We start from the raw sequence: 26,457 nt of genomic DNA on the forward strand, positions 1-26,457 counted from the left end.
GCAAACTTTTTGTGTAATGAAGGGAGGATTCTTTGCCTATTTTGTGCCATCATAATTATTTCTATGGTAATGTGTTTACTGCAAGTGCCAAATTTCTGTGTCTAGATTAAAAAGAAAACAAACAAATTATTAAGTGCCAAAGAGAGAAGGGAAGAAATAGTAGATGGAAAGCATTAGTCTGCACTCAGATGGAATTTGTATATATGATATATAAAAAGGAATCATTTTATGTTTTTAATTAGGGAGGTGACATTATGAAAATGAGATTTTATAGAAGGAGAATATGGAGATTACCAGTAAGCAGACACTCAGGTATGCAACAAAATAAAAATAAATAATTAAGGCCAGGACTGAAGTGGTGGCAGAATAAATGAAGACGTATGGTGCTGGTTCTGAAAGAGATTACAGAAAGAATTTGTAAAACCTGATGATGGAACTATATATATATAGGAGGTAGAAGAGCATTGAATTAAAAATATTTTAGAGAGACTCCAAAAAATGTAGGAGAAAATTAAACACAGAACTGGTAGAAGTGAGTTTTTAAGAGGCTCTAATTCAATGTCTGTAAGACAAATATGTTGTTATTATGTACATTGGATTTTATATATCCATATTATATTACTAAAGATATTTAAAAGTTTCAAAATATATTTTTCTGTTTTCGCTGGCACTCAGTGTGACTTTGTTTATTGTGTGCAATTCCCTGGCTGTTCTTAAATTCACGATTGGAAAAGCTTATAGAACTCTATATCTTTAAAATGAGAAAACACTTCACCGGAAAATGTTAAAGACAGATATGCTCAGGTGTGACCAAAAAAATCTTGTATTCTAGCCTTAATATGTGGAATTATTCAATTGCCTAAGGAAAGAGTGTAAAATATTAGGTATGAGTGACAGAAATACCATTTTGCCTGGAATTAATGTCTTCTGCAGTGCTAAAGGGGTGCAGCTGATATTAGTGAAACATGGTTTCTTGAGAGTTATATTGAGCCTGAGGCCCTCTCATTAACCCTCTTTTCCAGCCTCTTCAATACCTAGAGTAATATCAAAGTACTGAGAGTAAACTACTCTAACGATTTTATATCACCTGTTGGCTTAGGGTTAAAAAACCAGAGATCTAAATGTTACCCTTCTAACAGCTTAGTTCTATTGGATCTTACTTCCTGAGTGGCTCACTAACTTTACATCTTTTTAAAGATTTGTGCTCTGGTTACTTAAGTTTAAATTCAGTGGAATTGCAACATATTGCAGGAGAGCAAAATTACTTATTTCAACCAATAGTTACTAAAGAGTCAGAATTTTAGAGCTAAAAATGAGCTTGGAAACAATGTTCATGAACAACATGTTTTTAAGTGACATAAGTGAGACTAATGCCATGGCCTGCTTTCAGTGCATGTGGTACTCAGACATAAGTTAAACAATGCTGAACAGGAAGACAGAACACTTGTACTGAAGTCCCAACTCACCTCAAACAAGTCAAACATCATTCTAAGTTTTACCTTCCATTACTTTAAAATAGAGGTAAACCCATTGGTCCTGGATACTTCACAGGGATTATGTGACGCTCAAATGGAATGATGGTTGTAGAAGTACTTTGTGAACTTATAAAGCACAAATACACATTATGCTGATAATGGTAATGAAATGCCATTATCCTGATATTATATGGAAATAGCACTGTTCATCCAGTTTATGTTAACCTACTAGAGCTTTGAATCTATTAAGAAATTATCCTATTATTAAAGACAAGAGATTAGTGTTGGAGAGGATGTAGAGAAAAGGGAACTCTCATACACTGCTGATGAGAATGTAAATTGGAGAAGCCACTATGGAAAACAGTATGGAGTTTCCTCAAAAAATTAAGAATAAAGCTACCATATGATCCAGCTATTCCACCCCTGGGTATTTACCTGAAGAATACAAAAACACTAATTTGAAAAGATACATGTACTTCTATGTTCTTTGCAGCACTATTTACAATAGCTGAGAAATGGAAAAAGCCTAAATGCCTGTCAGCGGATAAAGAAGATGTGGTATATATACACAATGAAATACTACTCAGCCATAAAAAGATGAAATCTCGCCATTTGTAACAACATGGATGGACCTTGAGGGCACCATGCTAAGTGAAATAAGTCAGACGGAAAAAGACAAATACTGTATGATCTCCTTTATGTATGGAGTATAAAAAATTTTAAAAAATGAACAAACAAAACAAACTAAAATCAAGCAGATACAGAGGACAGATTGGTGCTGACCAGAGGGGAAGGGGGATGGGGGAAGGGTGAAATGGGTAAAGGCAGTCAATTGTATAGTGATGAATGGAAACTAGATTTTTGGCAGTGAGCACAATGTAGTATACACAGAAGTTGAATTATAATGTCGTACACATGAAACTTATATAAATCAATATTACCTCAATAAAAAAATTATCAAACTCTCTCCAATAATTAAAAATACCAATGTGTTAATAAGCAACATTTTATGTCCAATAAATACACAGTTAATATCTTTATGCTTCTCAGAGTAAGGATGGAGATGATCTATGGCTCTCAGATGTTAAAGATGTTAAGATATGCTAATTTTTCAGATTATTGAGATTAATTGACATAATATTGGATAAGTTTAAGGTATACAACATAATGATTTTATATATGTCTTTATTTCAAGATTATTACCACAATAAGGTTAGCTAACACATCTATCATCACCTAGTTACAATTTTGTGTGTGTGTGTGGTGAGAGCTTTCAAAATCTACTCTCTTAGCAACTTGTAAATATACAGTATAGTATAGTAAACTACAGTGACTATGCTGTACATTGCATCCCCAGAACTTATTTATGACTGGAAGTTTGTACCCTTTGGCCACCTTCATCCATTTTGCCCACCCCCAACACCTAACCTCATGCAAGCACCAATCTGTTCTCTGTTTCTATGAGCTTTTTTTTTCTAGATTCTACATAAAAGTGGATCATACAGTATTTGTCTTTCTCTGTCTGACTTACATCATTTAGCATAATGAACTCAAGCTTCATCCATGCTGTCACAAATGGCAGGATCCCCTTATTTTTTATGGCTGAATAATATTCCATTGTATATATACACAACATCTTCTTTATATATTCATGTGTCAACAAACGTTAGGTTATTTCCACATCTTGCCTATTATAAATAACGTTGCAATGAACACGGGGGTGCAGATATTCTCTTCGAGACAGTGATTCCATTCTCTTTGGAAATATACACAAAAATGGAATTGCTGAATAAAATAATAGCTCTATTTTTAATTTTTTGAGGAGCCTCCATACTGTTTTCCAAAGTGGCTGTACCAATTTACATTCCCAACAATCATATACAAGGGTTCCCTATTCTCCATAACCGTGTCTACACTTGTTATCTCTTGTATTTTAATAAAACACATTCTAATGGGTGTGAGGTGATAACACATTGTGGTTTTGATTTGTATTTCCCTGATGATTAATGGTGTTGAACAAATTTTCATGTACCTGTGGACATTTAAATATCTTCTTTGGATAAATGTCTACTCAGGTCTTTTGCCTTTTTTTTAAATTGGATTATTTGGGGGTTTTTTGCTATTGAGTTGTATGGGTTCCTTATAAGTTTTGAATAGTAATCCCTCATCTGATACATGATTTGCAAATATTTACTCCAATTCCATTGCTTGCCTTTTCATTTTGTTAATTGTTTCTTTTGCTTGCAGAAGCCTTTTACTTAGATATAGCCCCACTTGTTTATTTTTTATTTTGTTGCTTGTGCTTCAGGTGTTGTATCCAAAAAATTCATTGCCAAGACCCATGTCAAAGAGGTTTTTTCCTATGTTTTCTCCTAGGAGTTTTATGGCTTCAGGTCTTACATTTAAGTCTTTAATTCATTTAAAGTTAATTTTTCTGAGTGGTGTAAGATAACGGTCCAGAGTCATTCTTTTGAATGTGACTATCCAGTTTTTTCACCACTATTTACCCTTGTCAAAAATTAGTTGACCATACATGAAACAGTTTACTTCTGGGCACTCAAATCTGTTCCATTGGTCTGTGTTTGTTTTTATGCCAGTACCATGTTGTTTTGATTACTATAGCTTTGTAATATAGTTTGAAATCAGGAAGTGTGCTGCCTTCAACTTTGCTCTTCTTTCCCAGGATTGCTTTGGCTATTTGGGATCTTCTGTGATTCCACACAAATTTTAGGGGTTTTTTCTATTTCTGTAAAATGTCATTGGATCCTGAAAGGGATTGCATTAAATCTACAGATTACATTGGGTTGTATGGATATCTTAACAATATTAATTCTTCCAATTCATGAACATGAGATATCTTTCCATTTACTCGTGTCTTCTTCAATTTCTTTCAATATCTTGCAATTTTCAGTGTACAGATCTTTCACCTCCTTAATTAAATTTATTTCTAGTTATTTTATTGGGTTTGATGCTATTGTAAATGGGATTGTTTTCATTATTTTATCTTCAGATAATTCATTGTTAGTATATAGAAATGCAACTGATTTTTGTATGTGGATTTTGTATCCTGCAAATTTACTGAATTTGTTTATTAGTTCTAACAATTTTTTGGTGAAGTCTTTAGGACTTTCTATATATAAGATCATATCATCTGCAAACAGAGACAATTTATCCTTTCTGATTCAGACACTTTTTATTTCTTTTTCTTCCCTGCTTGTCCTGACTAGGACTTCCAATACTACGTTGAATGAGAGAGGTGAGAGTGGGCACCATTGTCTTGTTCCTGATCTGAGGGAAAGCTTTCAAACTTTCACCATCAAGTATGATGTTAGTTGTGGGCTTGTCATTTAGGGCCTTTATTATATTGAGGTGTTCCTTATATATATATTTGTTGAGTGTCACTATCATGAAAAGATGTTGTATTTTGTTAAATGTTTTTTTTCTGAATCTATTGAGATGATTATAAATTTTTACTTTCATTCTGTTAATGTGGTATATCACATTTATTGATTTACATATGTTGATCCATCCTTGCATTCCAGGGATAAACTTCATTTAATCATGGTGTATGATCTTTTTAAAGTGCTGTGGAATTTGCTAATATTTTACTGAAATTTTGCATCAATATTCATCAGAGATATTGGTCCATATTTTTCTTTTCCTGTAGTGTCTTTATCTAGCTTGGTGTCAGGGTAATGCTGGCCTCATAAAATGAGTTTTGCAGTGTCAGCTTCTCTTGAATTATTTTTGGAAGATTTTGAAAAGAATTTATGCTAATTCTTCTTTCAATTTTGTAGAAGTCACCAATGAAACCATATGGTTCTGGGCTTTTTTTGGGTGGGAGATTTTTGATTATAAATTCAATCTCTTCACTCATTACTGGTGTGTTGAAATTTTCTATTTCTTCATGATTCACTCTTGGTAGGTTGTATGTTTCTAAGAATTTACCCATCTCTTCTAGTTTATTCAATTTGTTGGCAAATAATTGGTCATAGTATTCTCTTATGATCCTTTATATTTCTGTGGCATCAGTTGTAATGTCTCATCTTTTATTTCAGATATTATTTGAGTCTTCTGTTTTCTCTTAATTAGCCTTGGTAGGGTTTCTCAATTTTGTTATCTTTTCAAAGAACCAGCTCTTAGTTTTGGTGATCTTTATTGGTTTCCTTGGCTGTATTTCATTTATTTCAGCTCTGATCTTTAGTTCCTTCCCTCTGTTAACTTTGAGATTTGTTTCTTATTTCCTTTGTGTATCATGTTGATTGATTTGTGGACATTGAACAATACCTGAATCCCTGGAATAAATCCCACTTGATCGTGGGGTATGATCGTTTTACTGTATTGTTATATTTGATTTGCTAATAGTTTGTTGAGGAGTTTTGCATCTAAGTTCGTCAGTGATATTGGTCCGTAAGGAGTGTTTGTTGTCTTTGTCTGGTTTTGGTATCAGGGCAACGTTGGCCTCATAGATGACAGAGAAAGTGTCCCTTCCTTTTCAATTTTTCAGAAGAGTTTGAGAATGATAGGTATTAAGTCTTCTTTTAACGTTTGGTAAAACTCACCAGGGAAACTGTCTTGTCTTGAACTTTTGTTTTTTGGAGGATTTTGATTACTGCTTTAATCTCTTTACTTGTGATTGGTGTATTCCAATTCTCTAATTCGTCTTGATTCAATTTAGAAGGTTGTATGATTCTAAGAATGTATCCATTTCTTCTAGATTATCCAGTTTGTTGTCGTATAACTTTTTGTACTATTCTCTTATAATCCTTTGTATTTCTGTGGTGTCAGTTGTAATTTCTCTTTTGTTTCTGATTTTATTCACATTCATTTTTGTATTCTTCAGTTCTAATTGGTTCTTGTTTATATTTTCCAGTTCTTTGTTGAAGTTTTGTGTTCATCTATTCTTCTTCCGAGATCAGTGAGCATCTTTATGACTATTAATCCGTACTCTTTATTAGGTTGATTGTTTATCTCTGTTTCCTTTAGTTCTTTTTCTGAGGATTTGTCCTGCTGCCTTATTTGGAACATATTCTTCTGTCTCTTCACTTTGCCTGTTTCTCTGTCCTTATATCTACATATTAGGTAGATCAGCTATGTCACTCATTCTTGGAAATGAAAGAGATGCCTTATTTGACCCAGCAATGTGCTTCCCTCCTGTAACCTGTTCCAAATGTTCCAGGATTGCCCCCTGTGAGAAGTATGTATTATTGTAACAGTGGTGTGTAATACCATTTTTTGTTTTCTACATTATATGATACTAATATATTTAATAAAAAATTACTAATGTAAAATTTAGTATTACTATGACTTTGGTTTGTAACTCTAAATCCTGTTGTCTACATAATTTAAAAGATTAATGCATTTAAAAGCATTATCAGTTAACTTTGGGGGGCACACAATATATACAGATGAAATTTTGTGATATTAACAACCAAAAAAGGTAGGGATGTACCTGTAAAGGAGCAACATTTTTGTATGGTATTGAAGTTTAACTGGTATAAATTCAAATTATTATAACTCTCAGATGTTTAATGTAATTTCCATGTTAATCACAAAGAAAATAGCTATATAATATACATAAAGAGAAATGAGAAACAAATTTAAAATTCACTAGAAAAAATCAACTAGACACAAAGGAAGACAATAATACAGGACATGAGGGACAGGAAAGCTGCAAGGCATATTAAAAAACAAATAGCACAATGAAAGATGTAAGTCCCTCTGTATCAGTGATTAAACGTAAAGTGGTTAGACTCTCCAATCAAAAGATATTATAGAACAGATAAAAATATACAACCCAGTGATACACTGTCTACAAGAGACTCACTAAGGTCAAAAGTCCAAAACTATTTGAAAGTGAAAGGATGAAAAAATACATTACATGCAAAGAGTGACCAAAAGAGAGCAGGAGTGGCTCTACTAGTAGACAATATAGGCTTTAAATCAAAAAAGGTTAAAAGAGACAAGGAAGGACATTATACATTAAGAAAACATTTGGTATAGTAACTATATATAAAAATTATAAACATTTATGCACCTAATGACCATCCATAAAAATACATGAAGCAAAAACTGACAGAATTGAAGGGAGAAACAGCTCTGAAACAATAATTGGGGATTCCAGTACTCCCACTCTCAATAATAGAACAGCCAGATAGAAGATAAGAAAATGGCATAAAGAACACAATAAACCAAATAGATTTAAAAGACATACAGGAGTCTGCCCTTATCCATAGGGTCCTAAGACCCTGCAGTGGATGCCTGAAACCACAGATAGTACCAATCCCTATATATACTATGTTGTTTTGTTCATTTTTAATCGTTTTTTAAATTTTACTGAGGTCACATTGGTTTATAACATTTTGTAAATTTCAGTTGCACATTATTATATTTCTACTTATGTGTAGACTGCATTATATTCACTACCAACACTCTAATTTCCATCCATCACCATACATACATGCCCCTTTACCCCTTTTCCCCTTCCCTTGCACCCCTCCCCTCTGGTAACCACCAATGTGTTCTCCATATCTATGTGTTTGTTTTTTATTATCTTCCACAGACGAGTGAAATCATATGGTATTTGCTTTCTCTGACATTTCAATTAGCATAATATCCTCAAGTTCCATCCATGTTGTCACAAATGTCATGATTTTATCTTTTTTATGGCTGAGTAGTATTCTATTGTGTATATATATACTACATCTTCTTTATCCATTCATCCATTGATGGGTACTTTTTCCTATACATACATACCTGTGATAAAGTTTAAGTAATAAATTCGTCATAATTAGAGATTAACAACAATAACTAATAATAAATATAACTATAACAATATGCTGTAATAAAATTTACCATAGATCTTGACAACCTCAGCATACTTTTTTTCCTTACCTCCTTGACAATTTTCAACTTTTCACTTAAAGGAAGCACTTTACAGCTTCTCTCTGGCATATCCAAATTGCCAGCATCACTAATCTTGTGCTTAGGGGCCATTATTAAGTAAAATAAGGTTTGCTTGAACACAAGCACTGTGATACCATGACAGTCAATCTGATAACTGAGACAGCTACTAAATGACTAATAACTGATTTCATAACTTTGGATTTGGCAATAACTTCTTCGCTTTGACATCAAAAGCAGAAGTAACAAAAGAAAAAAGAGACAAATTGGACTTCACGAAAAGCAAAATAATTTGTGCAAAAAAAACACTATACACAGATTATAAGGCAACCCACTGAATGGAAGAAAATATTAACAAATCACATACTTGATAAAGGATTAATATCCAGAACATATAGAGAACGCCTAACATTCAACAACAACAACCCAATTCAAAAATGGGCAAAGGAACTGAATAAACATTTCTCCAAAGAAGATATACACATAGCCAATAATCACATGAAAAGATGCTCAATATTACTAAATATTAGGGGAATTCAAACAAAAAATACTACGAGATACAACTTCATGCCTATTAGGATGGTTACTGCCAAAAAAACCCCAGAAAAGAAGTGCTAGCAAGGATATGGAGATCTTGAAAATCTTGTGCACTGTCGGTGTGGATGTAAAATGGTACAGTCACTGTGGTAAACAGTATGGCAGTTTCCCAAAAAATTAAAAATGAAATTACCACATGATCCAGCAATTCCACTGCTGTGTATATACCCCAAAGAATTGAAAGCAGAGTCTTAGCAGCATTATTCACAATAGCTTAAACATGGAAGTAAACCAAGTGTCCATCAACAGATGAGTGCATAAGCACAACGTGATATATATACACAATGGAGTATTTTTCAACCTTAAAAACGCAGGAAAAGAGGGGGAACAGTACAAGATGGTGGCGTAGAATGATCCTGAACTCACCTCCTCCCATAGACACAACAAATATACAGCTACACATGGAACAATTCACTCTGAGAAGTATCTGAACTCCACAACAAAGGATAAAGGGCCATATCAAGACAAGTAGGAGAGACAGAGACATGTTCTTGCCAAAAACCCACCCTAAGCACAGCAACTCACAATCACGAAAATCTAAAAGTAATTTTTTTAAATCAATGGAGCTGTTCTCTGAGGAGCAAAGAATCTGTACACCTCATTAGGCGCCCCAACCCTTGAGTCCTTCCCCAGAGAGATGTGCCTCCAAAACATGTGATTTTGAAAAGCAATGGGGCTTGTGTTCAGGAGAAACATATGGCTTTAGGGAATAAAGATTCGGCATCTAAAAGGGTTGCATGAAGACCCACCTACCCTGGGACCCAGCATACAAAGCAGTAGTTCGAAAAGAGCCTAGACTGTATGTGAAGGAAACTCACCTGTTAATCTTAAAGTATCTGTCAGAGGGGTATAAGACTGTTGGGGCTCTCTCTGGAGACAGGATACTGGTGGATTCCACTTTTATGAGCTCCTTTTACCTTGTTGGCACCAGCACTGGTGGGTGCCATTTTTGTATTCTCACGTTAACCCACAAACAGAAGCAGGAAAACAGCCCTCCACCACCCCATGCTGCTCATGTGGCACCACCAACATGACAAGTAAGCAAATCATCCCCCTTGTGCCATTTGTGCAGAACTGTCATACCTGGTAGGCAAGCAGACACAGCCTCCAGCACTACACACATGGCACCAACAGATGTAGTTAGTGAGCAACCCTACCCCCTACATCACTCATGTGGACCTGGAAGATGCAGTGAATGAGCAGCCCTAACCCCTGTGCCACTTGCATGGCCCCTAAAAGACATGGCAGGCAAGCAGTTCTACGCTCTTGTGCCACTCCTGCTATACTGCCAGATGTGGCAGGCGAGCAGACCCACTACTCCATGCTACTCATGTGGACTTCAACAGACATGGCAAGAGAGCAGCCTCACTCAACTGCACCATTCATGCAGCAGTGCCAGATGCAGCAAGGGAGCAGCCTTATCCCACCTGTGCTGCTCACATAGCCCTGATAGAGCATATGAGAGTGTGCAGCCCACACAGAAGAAGCCCTTTGAGCACTAGGTTTAGTTCTTTAGGGGGCATTTTGTTTGCGGACCCCATGGGTCTGAAATAATCAGAGAGACAGTTCAAAGACAACCAAGAACTAGGGCAAAGTTAAACAATAAGGTTCATTTCCTATACAGGGGCATTCCTTCAAGACAGGGAGAGATAGCTGTTTCACATAATACACAGAAATAAACACAAAGAGTCAAGCAGCATGAGGAAACAGAGAAATATGTTTCAAACGAAGGAAAAAGATAAAACACCAGGAAAAAACTTACTGAAATGCACATATACAATTTAACTGATGAAGAGTTCAAATAATGGTCATAAAGATGTTCACAAAACTTAGGAGAAGAATATATGGACACAGTGAGAACTTCAAAAATGAGATAGAACGTATAAAAAAGTACCAATCAGAACTCATAGAGCTGAAGAATACAATAACTTAACTGAAAAATACACTAGAAGGAATCAATAGCAGACTAGATGATACAGAAGAAGAGATCAGAAACCTGGAAGACAGAGTAGTGTAAATCACCCAAATAGAACAAAGAATTTTAAAAGTGAGGATAGCTTAAGGGAACTGTGGGACAACATCAGTCATACTAACATTTGCATTATAAAGGTCCCAGCAAAAGAAGGGAGAGAGAAAGGAGTAGAAAATCTAGTGAAAAAAATAATGGCTAAAAACTTCCCTAACCTGAGGAAGAGAATAGACATCCAGATCCAGGAAGCAGAGAGTCCCAAACAAGATAAACCCAAAGAGATCCACACCAAGACACATTATAAATAAAATCTCAAAATTTAAAGATAAAGAGAAAATCTTAAAAGCTGCAAGAAAAAAAACAACTAGTCATGTACAAGGGAACTCCCATAAGAATATCAGATTTTTCAGCAGAAACTTTGCAGGCCAGAAGGAAGTGGCGTGATAAATTCAAAGTGTTGAAAGGAAAAAACCTTCCAACCAAAAATACTCTACCTGGCAAGGTTATCATTCAGAATTGAAGGAGAGATGAAGAGTTTCTCAGAGAAGCAAAATATAAGGAGTTCATTGCCCCTAAACTGGCCCTATAAGAAGTGCTAAAAGACTTCTTTAACATGAAAAGAAAAGGCAATAACTAGAAATAAGATGATATGCAAAAGAAAAAAATCTCACTGGTAAAGACAAATATATAGTAAAGGTCTTGGACCAGCCACTTACAAAAATAGTATGAAGGCTGAAAGACTAAAGCAGTAAAATCAACTATAACAGCAATAACTAGTTAAGGAATAAACAAAATAAAAACATATAAAATATGACATCAAAAACATAAAAACATGAGGGGCCAGCCTGGTGGTTCAGTGGTTAAGTTTGCACATTCTGCTCTGGTGGCCCGGGGTTTGCCAGTTCAGATCCTGGGTGGGGACCTATGCACCACTTGACAGATCATGCTGTGGCAGGCGTCCCACACATAAGATGGAGGAGGTGGGCACAGATGATGGCTCAGGGCTGGTCTTCCTCAGCAAAGAAGAGAAGGATTGGCAGCAGATGTTAGCTAAGGGCTAATCTTTCTCCAAAAAAACCACATAAAACATGAACAACAATGTAAAAGTGTAGTGCTTTTAGAATTTAGAATTAGAAGGAAGTGCTTTAAACATAAGTGACAATCAACTTAAAATAGACTGCATGTATACACACATACACGCATATATATATATATATATATATATATGAACTTTATGGTGACCACAAACCAAAAACCTACAATAAATACACAAAAAGTAATGAGAAACAAATATAAACATGACACTAAAAAATGTCACAAAACCACAAGGCAAGAGAGCAAGAGAAGAAGAAAAGAACAGAGAATGATAAAAACAACCAGAAAAAAATTAATAAAATGACAATAAGTGCATAGCTATCAATAAGTATTTAAATATAAATGGACTAAATGCTCCAATCAAAAGACACTGGGTGGTTGACTGGATAAAAAAACCACGACCCATCTATATGCTGTCTACAAGACACTTACTTCAGCTCTAAATACAGACACAGACTGAAGGTGAAGGGAGGGAAAAAGATATTTCATGCAAGTGAAAATGAAAAAATAAAGCTGGGGTAGCAATACTTATATCAAGGAAAATAGATGTTAAAACAAAGACTATAACAAAAGACAAAGAAGGGCATTCCATAATGATAACGGGGTCAATCCAACAAATGGATGTAACATTTACAAATATTTATGCACCCAACATAAGAGCACCTAAACATATAAAGCAAATATTAACAGATCTAAAAGGAGAAATAGACAGCAATACAATAATAGTGGGGATTTTAATACTTCACTTACATCAATGTATATATTATCCAGTCAAAAAAATCGATAAGGAAACATCGGCCTTAACCAACATGTTAGACCAGATGAACTTAACAGATATATACACAACATTCCATCCAAAAGCAATAGAATACACATTTTTCTCAGTGCACATGAAACATTCTCCAGGATAAACCACGTTAGGCCACAAAATTAGTCTCAATAAATTCAGGAAGTTTAAAATCATATCAACTGTCTTTTCCAACCACAATGGTATGAAACGAGAAATAAATTACAAGAGGAAAACTGGGAAAAACACAAACTTGGAGAGACTAAACAACACGTTACTAAACAACCAATGGATCAATGAAGAAATCAAAAAATACGTTTAGACAAGTAAAAATGGAAACACAACATGCCAAAATTTATGAAATGCAGCAAAGGCAGTCTAAGAGGGAAGTTCAAAGCAATACAGGCCCACCTCAAAAAGCAAGAAAAATCTCGAATAAACAATCTAACTTTACACCTAAAAGAACTAGAAAAAGAGGAACAAACAAAGCCCAAAGTTAGTAGAAGAAAGAAAATAGTAAAGACCAAAGCAGAAATAAATGAAACAGAGAGTAAATATAGCACAAAAGATTAACGAAAGCAAGAGCTGATTCTTTAAAAAGATAAACAAAATAGAAAAATCTTTAGCCAGACTGATCAGGAAAAAAAGTGAGAGGGATCACATAAATAAAAGTAGAAATGAAAGAGAAGTTACAACTGAAACCACAGAAATTCAAAGGATCATAAGAGACTAGTAAGAACAATTACACACCAACAAATTGGACAACCTAGAAGAAATGGATAAATTCCTAGAAACAACCTTACAAGACTGAATTATGAAGAAATAGAAAATCTGAATAGACATAATACTAGTAATAAGATTGAATCAGTAATCAAAAAACTTCAAACAAACAAAAGTCCAGTATTAGACAGCTTAACTGGTGAATTCTACCAAATATTCTAGGAAGATTTAATATCTACCTTTCTCAAACTATTCCAAAAAATTGAAGAGGAAACAATGTAACCAAAATCATTTATAAGGCTATCATTACCCTGCTAATTATGCTACAAAGCCAAAGACACTACAAAAAAGAAAATTATAGAACAATATCCCTGATGAACATAGATACAGAAATCCTCATCAAAATATCAGCAAATGGAAAAAAAATATCAGCAAATGGAATTTAACAATACATTAAAAGAATCATAAACCATGATCAAGTGGGATTTATTCCAGGGATGCAAGGATGATTCAAAATCTGCAAATCAATCAATGTGATACACCCCATTAACAAAATGAAGGATAAAAGTCACATGATCATCTCAACAGATGCAGAGAAAGCACATGATAAGATACAGCTTCCATTTATGCTAAAAACTCTGGGTAAAATGTGTATAGAAGGAAAGTACCATGACATAATAAAGGCCACATATGACAAACCCACAGCTAACATCATACTCAATGATCAAAAGCTGAACACTTTTCCCCTAAGATCTCAAACAAGACAAGGATGCCCACCCTCACCACTTTCATTCAATACACTATTGAAAGTCCTAGCCACAGGCATTAGGTGAGAAAAGGAAAAAAAGATTATCCAAATTGGAAAGGAAGAAGTAAAACTGTCAATAGTTGCAGATGACATGATGCTACATATAAAATATCCTAAAGACTCCACTGAAAAACTGTTACAACTAATAAATTAACTCAGCAAAGTTTCAGGATACAAAATTAATACAAAGAAATCTGTTGCATTTCTATACACTAATAACAAACTATCAGAAAGAAAAATTAAGAAAACAATCCCATTTTCACTTGCACCAAAAAAATATAAAATACCTAGCAATAAATTTAACCAAGGAAGTGAAAGACCTGCACTCTGAAAACTATAAGACATTGATGAAAAAAGTTGAAGCTGACACAAATAAATGGAAAGACATACCACGCTCATGGACTGGAAGAATTAATATTGTTAAAATATGCATACTACCCAAAGCAATCTACAGATTCAATGCAATATGTATCACAATTCAATGGCACTTTTCACAGAAATAGAAGAAATAATCCCCAAATTTGTATGGAACCAGAAAAGACTCCTAATAGCCAAAGCACTCTTGAGAAAGAAGAACAAAGCTGGAGATACCATGCTCCCTGATTTCAAAGTATACTACAAAGCTATAGTAATCAAAACAGTATGGTAGTGACACAAAAGCAGACACACAAATAAATGAAACAGAAGAGAGAGCCCAGAGAAATAAACATGCATATATGGGTCAATTAATCTATGACAATGGAAACAAGAATCCACAATGGGGAAAAGAGAGTCTCTTCAATAAATGTCGGGAAAACTTCACAGCTACATGAAACAGAATGAAACTGGATTGCTATCTTACTTCATATACAAAAATTAATAAAAAATTGAAGACTTGAATGTAAGACCTGAAACCATAAAACTCCCAGAAGAAAACATAGGAGGTAGCCTCTTGACATCATTCTTAGCAATACTATTTTTGGATCTGATTCCACAGGCAAGGGCAACAAAAGCAAAAACAAACAAATGGGACTATATCAAACTAAAAAGCTTTTGAACAGCAAAGGGAATCATCAACAAAATGAAAATAAAACATACTGAATGGGAGAAGATATTTGCAAAACATTTATCTGATAGTACACTGCAGCATTATTTACAATTGCCAAAATATAGAAGCAACCTAAGAGTCCACTGATAGATAAATGGATAAAGAAGATGTTAAATGGATAAAGAAGACAATAATTCAGCCATAAAAAGAGAATGAAATCTTGCCATTTGTGACAATGTGGATGGACCTTAAGGGTATTGTGGTAAGGGAAATAAATTAGACATAAAAAGCCAAATATCATATGATTTCACTTATATGGCCAATCTAAAAAACAGAACAAACAAACCAACAAAACAAAATAAAATCAGACTCATAGATACAGAGAACAAACTGGTGATCACCAGAGCAGAAGGGAATGGGGAAAGTGAGTGAAATGGGTGAAGAGGATCAAAAGGTACAAGCTTCCAGTTAAAAAATAAACAAGTCATGGTAGGGGCTGGCCCCATGGCATAGTAGTGGTTAATTTCAGCACACTCCACTTTGGTGGCCTTGGTTTGTGGGTTTGAATCCGGGGTGCAGACCGACACTACACATCAGCCATGGTGTGGTGGTAACCCACATATGAAAAGTGGAGGAATATTGGCAAAGATGTTAGCTCAGGGCTAATCTTCCTCAAGCAAAAAGAAGAGGAAGATGGGGCCAGCCCCATGGCATAGTGGTTAAGTTTGGTGCACTCCACTTTGGTGGCCTGTGTTAGCAGGTTCAGATCCTGGTTGTGGACCTACACCACTCAACAGCCATGCTGTGATGGTGATCCAATTATAAAATAGAGGAAAATTGCGACAGATGTTAGCTCAGGGTTAATCTCTCTCAAAAAACAAACAAACAAAAAAACCTCTTAAAACTAATAAAGAAATTCAGTAAACTTGCAAAATATGAAATCAATGTACAAAAATCAATTGTTTCTATACACAAACTATCTGAAAGAAAATTAACAATCCCATTTAAAATAGCAAAAAGATTAAAATAGGAATCAACTTAACCATAGAAGTTAAAGGCCTGTCCAATAAAAATTATAAGACATTGATGAAAGGAATTAAAGAAATCACAGATAAATGCAAAGACATTCCATGTTCATAGGTGGAAGACTTAATATTGTTAAAATGTCCATAATACCAAAAGTGCTCTACAGATTCAATGTGATCTGTATCAAAAAAACCAATGGCATTCTTTACAGAAACCAAAAACTCTAAAATTCATATACAACCCTAAAGACTCCAATAAACCAAAGCAACCTTGAGACAGAAAAGCAAAGCTGGAGGCATCATGTTTCCTGATTTAAAAATATACCACATAACTATAATGATCAAAGCAGTATGGCACTGGCATAAAAACAGACTTATAAACCAATGGAACAGCCTAGAAATAAACCCCCGAATATATGGTCAACTCATGTTTGACCCTTGTCAAGAACCAGCAATGGGAAAAGGATAGTCTCATCAATAAATAGTGTTAGGAAAACTGGATAATCACATACAGAATAATGAAATCGAATCCCTATCTTACATCATTCAAAAAATTAGCTTGAAGTGGATTAAAGACATAAACATAAGACCCGAAATCATAAAATTTCTAGAAGAATATATAGGCAAGAAGCTCCTTGACATTGGTCTTGGCAATGATTTTTTGGATATGACACCAAAAGCAAAAGCAACAAAAGTACAAATAAGTAAGTGGGACTGCATCAAACAAAAAAGCTTCTATACAGCAAAAGAAACAATAAACAAAATAAAAAGGCAACCTTCAGAATAGGAGAAACTATTTATCTGGTAAGGGGTTAATATCTAAAATGTATAAGGGACTCAAACAACTCAACAGCAATAAAACAAATAACCTGAGTTAAAAACGGGCAAAGGAGCTGAATAGATATTTCTCAAAGGAAGATATACAAATGGCCAACAGGTACATGAAAAGATGATCAACTTTACTAATCATGAGAGATGCAAATAAATACCATAATGAGGTATCATTACACATTAGGATGGCTATTATCAAAAAGTTAAAAGATAAGTGTTGACCAGGATGTGGAGAAAAGGGAATTTTGGTACACTATTCATGGGTATATAAACTGGTTCACATATTATGGAAAACAATATAGAGGTTCCTTGAAAAATTAAAAATAGAACTCCCTTATGATCCAGCAATCCCACTTCTGGGTATATATCAAAGGAAATGAAATCAGGATCTCAAAGTGATATCTGCAGTCTCATGTTCTTTTCAGCATTATTCACAATAGCCAAGTTATGGAAACAACCTAAATGTCTATCAATAGATGATAAAAATTTGTTATTTATATATTACATGTATGTAATACATTACATACATCAGATTTAAAATGAAGAAACTCCTGCAATTTGGAAGAACATGAATAAACCTTGGGGACATTATGCTCAGTGAAATAAGCCAAGATAGAAAGAAAAATACTGCGTGATCTCAATTCTATGTGTGCAAACCAAAAAAGTCAAATTCAAAAAAGCAGAGAGAAGAATGGTGGTTACCAAGGGTGGAGCAGTGGGGAAAATTAGACAATGTTGGTCAAAGGGTACAAAGTTTCACTTATGCAAGATGAATAAGTATTAGAGATGTAATTCACAACAATGTGACTATAATTAACAATACTCTTTTTTATAGTTGAAATTTATTAAGAGGGTAGATCCTCCCCACCACACAAAAAAAAATTAACGTGGTAACTGGATATGTTATCTTGAAGGTTATGATTATTTCACAATGTATATGTGTATCAAACCATCAAATTGTATACTTTTAATATACATAATTCTTACTTGTAAAATATAACAATAACAAATGTTACTTTACTTTCAACTTGAAAGCACTCATTAAAAATGAGCATTATTTACTAGTTAAGATATTATTAAGCAAAATAACTAGTGAAGAGAAAACACATTTTGAGGAATTATACAGTCTCATTTCAAAATTTACTACACAGCTACAGCAATCAAGACAGCATTGAACTGGAATAAAAATGGATGTAGAGATCAATGGAATACAAATGGGAGTCCATAAATAAAACCTTAAATTTATGGTGATTTTTGACAATGATACCAAGATAATTCAATGAAGAAAGAATAGTCTTTTTCAATAAATGGTGCTCATAAAATGGATATCCATATACAAAAGAATGAAGTTGAGCTCCACCTCACATCATATACAAAAGCTAATTCAAAATAGATAATAGACCTGAATATAAAAGTTAAAACTATAAAACTATTAGAAGAAAACATAGAAGTAAATATTAACAACCCTGAGTCAGGCAATAGTTTCTTAGACATTACATCAAAAACAAAAATTGACAAAAGAAAGAATAGATAAATTGGATCTCATCAAAATTAAAAACTTTTGTGCTTCAAAGGACACCATCAAGAAAATGAAAAGGTAAATACATATAAGTAGATGGGAGAAAATATTTGCAAATCATATACCTGATAAAGGACTTGTATCCAGTGTGTATAACAGAACTCATACAACTCAACAGCAAAAACTTAAACAAGCCAATTAAAAATGGGCAAATTATTTGAAAAGGCATTTCTCCACAGAATATATAGAAATGGTGATAAAGCACATGAAAAGAAGCTCAACATTATTAGTTATTAAGGAAAAGCAAATCAAAACCACAATGGGATACCACTTCACACATACTGGGATGCCTATCATCATAATAATGGATAACAACAATTGGCAAAAATGTGCAACAATTGTAACCCACATATATTACTATAATGAATGTAAAATGATGCACCTGCTTTGAAATACAGTCTGGCAGTTCCTCAAAATGGTAAACCTAGAATTACCATATGACCCAACAATTTATCTCATAGGTATATACTCAAAAGAACCGAAAACATATGTCCAGACAGACTGTTGTAAATGAATATCCATAGAAGCTTATAAAATAACATCCAAATGTGAATGCAACCGAAGTGTTTATCAATTGATGAATGGATAAACAAAATACAGTGTATATACATGCACAATTAATTTCAGCCATAGAAAGGAATGAAGTACTGATACCTATTACAACCCAATGAATCTTAAAAACATTATCTGAGTGAAAGGAGCCAGACACAAAAGGCCGTATATTGTATGATTCCATCTATATGGTATTCCAGAATATGCAAATCAATAGAAACAGAAAATAGAACAGTGGTTGCCAGGGGCTTTGGAAACGGCAGTTTGGAAAGTGACTGCTAATTGGTACTGGATTTATTTTTGTGGTGATGAAATGTTTTAAAATTATATAGTGGTGAAGGTTGCACAACTCTATAAATTTACAAAGAAATAATAATTTACACACTTTCAGTGGTGACTTTTATAGTACGTGAATTACATTTCAATAAAGCTTTTTTTTGAAAAGCCAAGATAGAAGGTGTTAATACATTTCCTTTTGCATATGTTAAACTGAAACTAAAACTTCTTGAACATAACTATCAAAATGTTCTTCTAATGTATTTTCTTTTCAGGGTGAATTTATGTAAAGTAATTTGAAACTCTGAATCCAATTTAGTTTTCAAAAGCCAATTGCTTTATAAATAATTTCAATTAGTTCACTAGAAAATAAGTACAAAAATTACTTAGAGTGGATCATGTAAAAACTTTTTCATTTAAATTCTCTTTGACATATAATTTTATGTGAATGCATTTATTCCATCTTTCTATAGTTATTCTAAAATGCTACTTTGCTACTGTATCATAGCCCTAAAGTGATATAAATTATTGCATGCACTATATGATTTCACCTAAAATATGCATATGTGAATGTGTGTTTGTACATATGTACATATTTATATGTATTTAGAAAGAGGGTGTATTTTCTGTAGAAAAAACACAAATATGTTTATATATAAGGACATATGCTATATCACATGCTATGAGATTATAGCCAAAATATGCCCTTTTTCCAGCTAAATGCTTTATTTTATATGTTTATCTACTTTTAATTTAGAAACTATTACCAGGAGCAGCAGGCTTATAGTTGAGTATCAATAAATATATGGTGATTGAATAAAATAAATATAAATTTAAAATATAGCAAGACGTTCAAATTTTTTCTTTAATAAAGCCTACAATCCACCCTAAATCATGACATTTATTTGACCTGTGTCAGTTATTTTATAACTATTTTAATAATAATATTTAAAATATCCCACTTCAAATGGGTAACTAAATTAGCCAAATAATCTTTCGAAGTTATGACACATATTCAAAATCCATATTAATTATCAGCAAAGTGTAGAGTAACAGTGTTCCAGTAAGAAATAAATTATATATTAGCTGAAGAACACAAACTACAGTTCCTTCAAGCTCCAGTTGCGTACTTTTTAATCATGAACACACACTCATTCTACTTGTCACGAACAATTTATCAAAAAATATACTTCAAAGTCATTTATATGCCATGACTTTGCATTTTTCCTAGTAGCTTGAGAAATAGTAAACATTTTTTTATAACCATGGAAGCATGCAAAGAATAATTAAGGAAGAACTATGATAGCTAACTGAGGAATTATATTGAGGCAAATACAAATCACCTTAAGAGAAAGTGTTCTGCTTCATAAAAAAAAAAATATTGTGCTATTGCTTACCTAAAAAACTGTCCTATAATATTATACTTCAACAGTTTATAGTAAATATTATAAAATGTATGGCAGTAGACCATGATGACTACAAAAATTATAAGTTCAAAAATTATTTTATGAAGATTCTAAATGTGTACTAAATGGGTTTTAGAAATATTTACATCTTATAGTACCTCACTCAAATTAAACATGAAAGATATTTTAAATTCAATGTAGATCAAAACAAGAGAGACACGTAACCAATAAAACAAAGGATGATTAAAAAACACATTGTCCAGTTTTTCTATTAGTCCACATTATTAAAAACCTGATGGCAAATCTTGCTCCTCATATAATGGTATATATTTCCATTCATACTTTTAATTAAACAAAGAATATGTTACCAAATCAACTGTAGCATATTCAAGTGGAGTTTCACATTTATGTTTGAGCCAAGAGGTTAAAGAAAAATATCATGACTTAGGTTCTGTATAGGGAGTGATATTCCATCAGGACCATGCCAAACACCGTAATTATAGGATAGGCCTATCAGTCTCATTGATGTCAGAACAGACAGGAGGCTATGCAAGAAATTCAAGATGCTGGACATCATCTAAAACCACTAGCTTCATTTCTCCACCACCTCCATTGCTAGAATTAGTCTAGGTACATTAGCATTTGAATGTTACACATACACACAAATACATTGCTTGTAAAAGGCATAGTAAAAATAAAGTAATTCAAATTTGGAAAGTAAGAACTTACCAAAAAAAAAAAAAAAAGGAAGCAAGCTGATGTTAAGACCAATTGAATTTATGGCAAAAGGCATGCAGTAAACTTGCAGTATTTTATAACAATGAAGGATACAACATACAAATAATAAATATCATGAAAAGTTTTATTACAAAGACATAGTTTTGAAATATGTACAGCAACTGTTACAGGAAATATATACAAAAATCCAACAGTGGTAAAAGACAATGAACTACTTTTTTCAATCATTTAAAGATCAAATAAAAACAAAAAGTAAATTAGGATATTACAATTATAAAGACTATAAGTAATAAGGTTGATTACAAATAGAAAGATATACTTATAACCTAGAAGGAGAGAATATATATTGTAGTTTGGGTTCCCAGGAAGCCTACTCTAGGACAGAATTTACTGTGAAGAATGTTTATTAAAGAGTGCCACTGGGATCAACATTTGTGGAAGGAAGGGAAAGAATGCAGGAGAAGGCAGAAGAAGTCTAGGTGTAATTCAGTCCCAATGACAACCTAGCACAACCCTACAAGGAAATACGAGAGCTAAAACAACCCTTTAGAGCAGGAGTCTGTAAACTTTTTATATGAAGGGCCAGATAGTAAATACTTTAGGCTTTCTTAACCATTACAGCCTCTGTCACAACTGATCTACTCTGCCATTATAATATGAATGTAGTCATCAACAATACATAAGCAAATGAGCACGGCTGTGTTCTAATATTCACAAAAAAAGGAGCAAAAAGGTTGGATGTTTATGCCCTTGCTTCAATCAGTCACTGGATATGAGTTGAACTCAGAATAGGGCATGATCTTGCGTAATGTAACTCTCTTCAGCTGAAGCAATCCCTGAGCGGGTGCTGACAGCTGTCTGCCTGCTGCACTCCCAGCAACTGGGAAAAGAATTCCTTCACTCCTGAAGGGGGATATTGGTGGCTCATCACAGCATCTTCCACAATACACATTCTTGAAGTTTTAGCAAAACAAACAAATAAAAACTCTTAAACAACTTTGGATCAAATTTTAAAAAGTTAAAATTGATGAATTATAGTTTAGAAAGGCAAAGGATTTTTAAAACGTCCATTCTTACCTTCCACACTCTTGGCAGAGTTAATTGATCGAGGAATTTATCGCACAGCATGTAGATGATCATCCCAGACTTTCATCAACATAATGATTTGGTCAACCATTATCAATCAGTCCATGGTGATGAGAGATAAAACCTATTTTCCATTTCTGGATTAAAAAAATAAAAATAAAGTGAGAACACTATGTATCAAGCAATACTTAGAAAATTCATAATAATAAACAGTTTTGTTACTAGAAGTGAATTAAAATAAATTAAGATACAACTAAAAAAGTTAGGAAAATAACAAATAACCCTAAGGAAAACATAAGGATTAATAATTAATTAGGAAAAAACATAAATTAGTTAAATAGAAAATGCATTTGGATTGATAACTAAAGCCAAGGGTTGATATCTGGAAAAAAAATGTAATATGCTAGATGAATGTGATACTGGCCCTGATATTGGTTTCCCTACATTAAACCCAGCATATATGGGATTAAAACCAAAGCACTCATTCTCTGCTTACTCCCTGGATTCCAAGCTCCAAAATCCACTATCCTGCATGGAGACAGACACAGCCAAGGATAACCACCTGGATTTCTTATCTCCTCCTCCTCCTCCCCACCAAGGAGCTACAGGCTTGTGGGAAAGCTGCTGACCAGCAAAGTCATTGGCTCCCTCCTCTCTGCAAGTAGTCTCAAGGTGAAACACAGGATGGTGGGAAAGCTCTGACCAGCAAGGCCATATGCTCCCCCGCCCTTACCTAAAACCCCAAATAAAACCCCTTCCTGTTAGCTTTTTGGGGAGTTTGGGATTTCAGCATTAGCTGTCCTTTCTCCTTGCTCAGCACTGTGCAGTAATAAAATTCCTACTTCTATTACACCTGGTGTCAGAGATTGGCTTGCTGCATGACGGGTGAGCAAACTCACTTCAAGTTCGATATCAAATGGGGAAAATATTAGTATTTACAAATTGTTATGAAAGCAGGACATTAACCACAGAAACAGAGGAACTTACAAAAATATGAGTACAAATTTTATAATTCTTTGCAAATTAAAAATTAAGTCAAATGAAAATTTTTCCCAGAAAATATACATTAATGAAATTGGCTTAAAACAGGTTAGAAAACCAAAATAAACCAAGAAGCATGAAAGAAAAAGAGAAAGCTGTCAAAGAGCTATTCCCACAAAGGTACCAGGTGAAAATACTGTTAAGTGAGAATTATTTAAACTTCAGTAAACCAATAACTTTTATACTATGTAAACATTTCTGGATGCAGGAATAATACTTTCTCAATTTTTTTATAAGCTCAGTATAACATTGATATCAGAAACTAATAAAGACAGTAAAAAACCAGAAAAAAAATCCTACAGATCAATTTCATTTATAAGTATCAATGCAAATTTTCAAAATAAAATGTTAGAAAATAGTATTCAGTAGAGCGTAAAAATTACTACTTTCTGGCCAACTGAGATTTTTTTCTAGGAAAGCAAAGATAGTTAAAATGATTTAAAACTCTATTAATACAATAGTTATTGCTGAACAGCATCAGCAAAATGGCAGAGTAGCAGCTCCAAGCTCTTGCTTCCCAACAAAAGCACTGAAAAACAAGCAGAAACTGTGAGAGACAAATTTGTCACAACTCTGGGAAATGGTTAAAAGTTTGCAGCAACTGAAAGAAATGAAAAGAGGTATTCAAACAAAAACTTGTACACAAATGTTCACAGCAACACTATTAACAATAGCCGGGGGTGGAAACAACCCAAATGTCCAACAAGTGATGAATGGATAAACAAAATGCAGCATATTCATAAAATGGAAAATTACTCACCCATGAAAATTAATGAGGTACTGATATATGCTACAATATGGATGAATTTTGAAAATACTATAAGTGAAAGAAAAGGCCACATAGTGTATGATGCCATTTATATGAAATGTCCAGAATAGTAAAATACATAGAGACAGAAATCAGATTAGTGGTTGCCAGGAGCTGGGGGAGAAGAATGGGGAGTGATTGTTTAATGGGTATGGGATTTCCCTTAGTAATGACAAAAATGTTCTGGAATGAGATAGTTGAAATGATTTCACAACAATGTAAATGTACTAAATACCACTGAATTGTATACTTTAAAAATGGTTAAAATGGTGAATTTTATGTTACATACTTTTCCCCTCAATTAAAAAAATATTACATGATACAAAAGGCATAAAAAATAAAAGTTTCATGGTATCCATTTTGCTGCAAATTGAACGACAAGTAAGAATAAAAAACATTGGGGTGAGGCAATAAGCTTCCCTAAGACAGGAATGTGAAGTAACAAAAAGGCTGAAACATCTAACTCCAGTCTGTGAAATAACAAAATAATATTGGTTGATATTGAATAGTAACACAGCTAAATGTATTGGGAATATCATGGAACCTGCTGTTCATCTGCAAGTACCTTAAAGCAATGATGAGTTGGCACTTTAAATTTTATCATATTGTCATGGAATAAAAAGAATGATAGATGAGTGATGCTCGTGCATTAATTTCCAGTCCATGAACTGGTCCAATAAAGCCGTAGAAACTAGCTCTGGGTTCATTTCTCATTGCTCTGGGATCCCAGTATACAGAATACTGTATACTTTTGTGTCCAGCAAATATGTCTAATTTCATTTTAAAACTGTAGTCTTTGTGGGAGGAAGTGGGCTAGGGAAGTGAGGAGTAAGAGAAAACAAACCCTGATGAGAGTGCTAGATTATGTGATCTTGGTAAGGATTATTACCCAGGCATTACTCGAGGAGAGAAATGGAGAGGAGGTCAGAAGCAGGAACAGGGAGAAAGAAATTAAATTTTAGATCCTTTTTTCTAAATGAGAACTCACTGCAGAATGAAGAATATCCGGTAGCTGGAATGATGCAGTTTTGGAGGGTCTAAAAATATTGATGATTTCTTTCCAACACAGAAAGGCAGTTTTGGGGCAGACCGTGACCCTAAGCTTCCTTGATGAAATCACTGCCTATGTAATCAGGTGAGTAATAAAGATGAGCCAGCTTTTCATTTACGGTATTGTATTTGGATCTATAGAATATCTTTTGTGACATTTATGAAAGACCCAGAAAATATAAAAGCCAGTGTTATCTTAGCATAATCTCTTGTCTGGTGGGGTGACCAGCCTCCGGGTTTGTCCACACTTTCCTGATTTTAGCACTGAAAGACTTGCATTCCGGGAATTCCTTCAGTCCTGGACAAACCAGGGTTGGTTACTCTACTGCAAGCCTCCATCTCCTGCCCTCCCCACGTTATCCACCTCTTCCACTGACACAATTTCTGGAACCTTAGCACTGTCTTCTTCCTCTGCAAGGACCCTATTATCCAAACAACATGATGAAAATGAAGGTGCTCTGATGACATCATGAATAAGGAAGGCATAAGATTGTTTTTTATCTTTAACACAAATTTGGCAAAGAAGTGTGCCAGAATACTAACAAGTGACTGAGTGGGGTAATTGTGGATTTTTTACTTCTTTACACATCTCTTTATTTTCCAAACTTTACTCACAACAGATTATGGCAGTTATAATTACCGGATTGAAACCATTATAAAAACTAAAAATAAAAATACACTGGC

At 33.9% G+C, this 26,457-nt stretch overlaps 1 long non-coding RNA gene across 1 annotated transcript in view; it reads right to left on the reverse strand.

Annotated features, from left to right (window-relative positions):
• Positions 1–21,808: 21,808 nt before the first annotated feature.
• LOC111771649 (uncharacterized) overlaps positions 21,809–26,457 on the reverse strand; it is a 63,817-nt gene continuing 59,168 nt past the window's right edge. Inside the window, exons 2-3 of the long non-coding RNA XR_002805567.2 lie at positions 22,866–23,011; positions 21,809–22,741 (exon numbers count right to left, since the gene is read on the reverse strand). This is a non-coding gene — a long non-coding RNA (uncharacterized lncRNA). The remainder of the gene's footprint in view (positions 22,742–22,865; positions 23,012–26,457) is intronic.

Source organism: Equus caballus, chromosome X (genome assembly GCF_041296265.1).
Source record: "Equus caballus isolate H_3958 breed thoroughbred chromosome X, TB-T2T, whole genome shotgun sequence".
NCBI classification, from domain to species: Eukaryota; Metazoa; Chordata; class Mammalia; order Perissodactyla; family Equidae; genus Equus; species Equus caballus.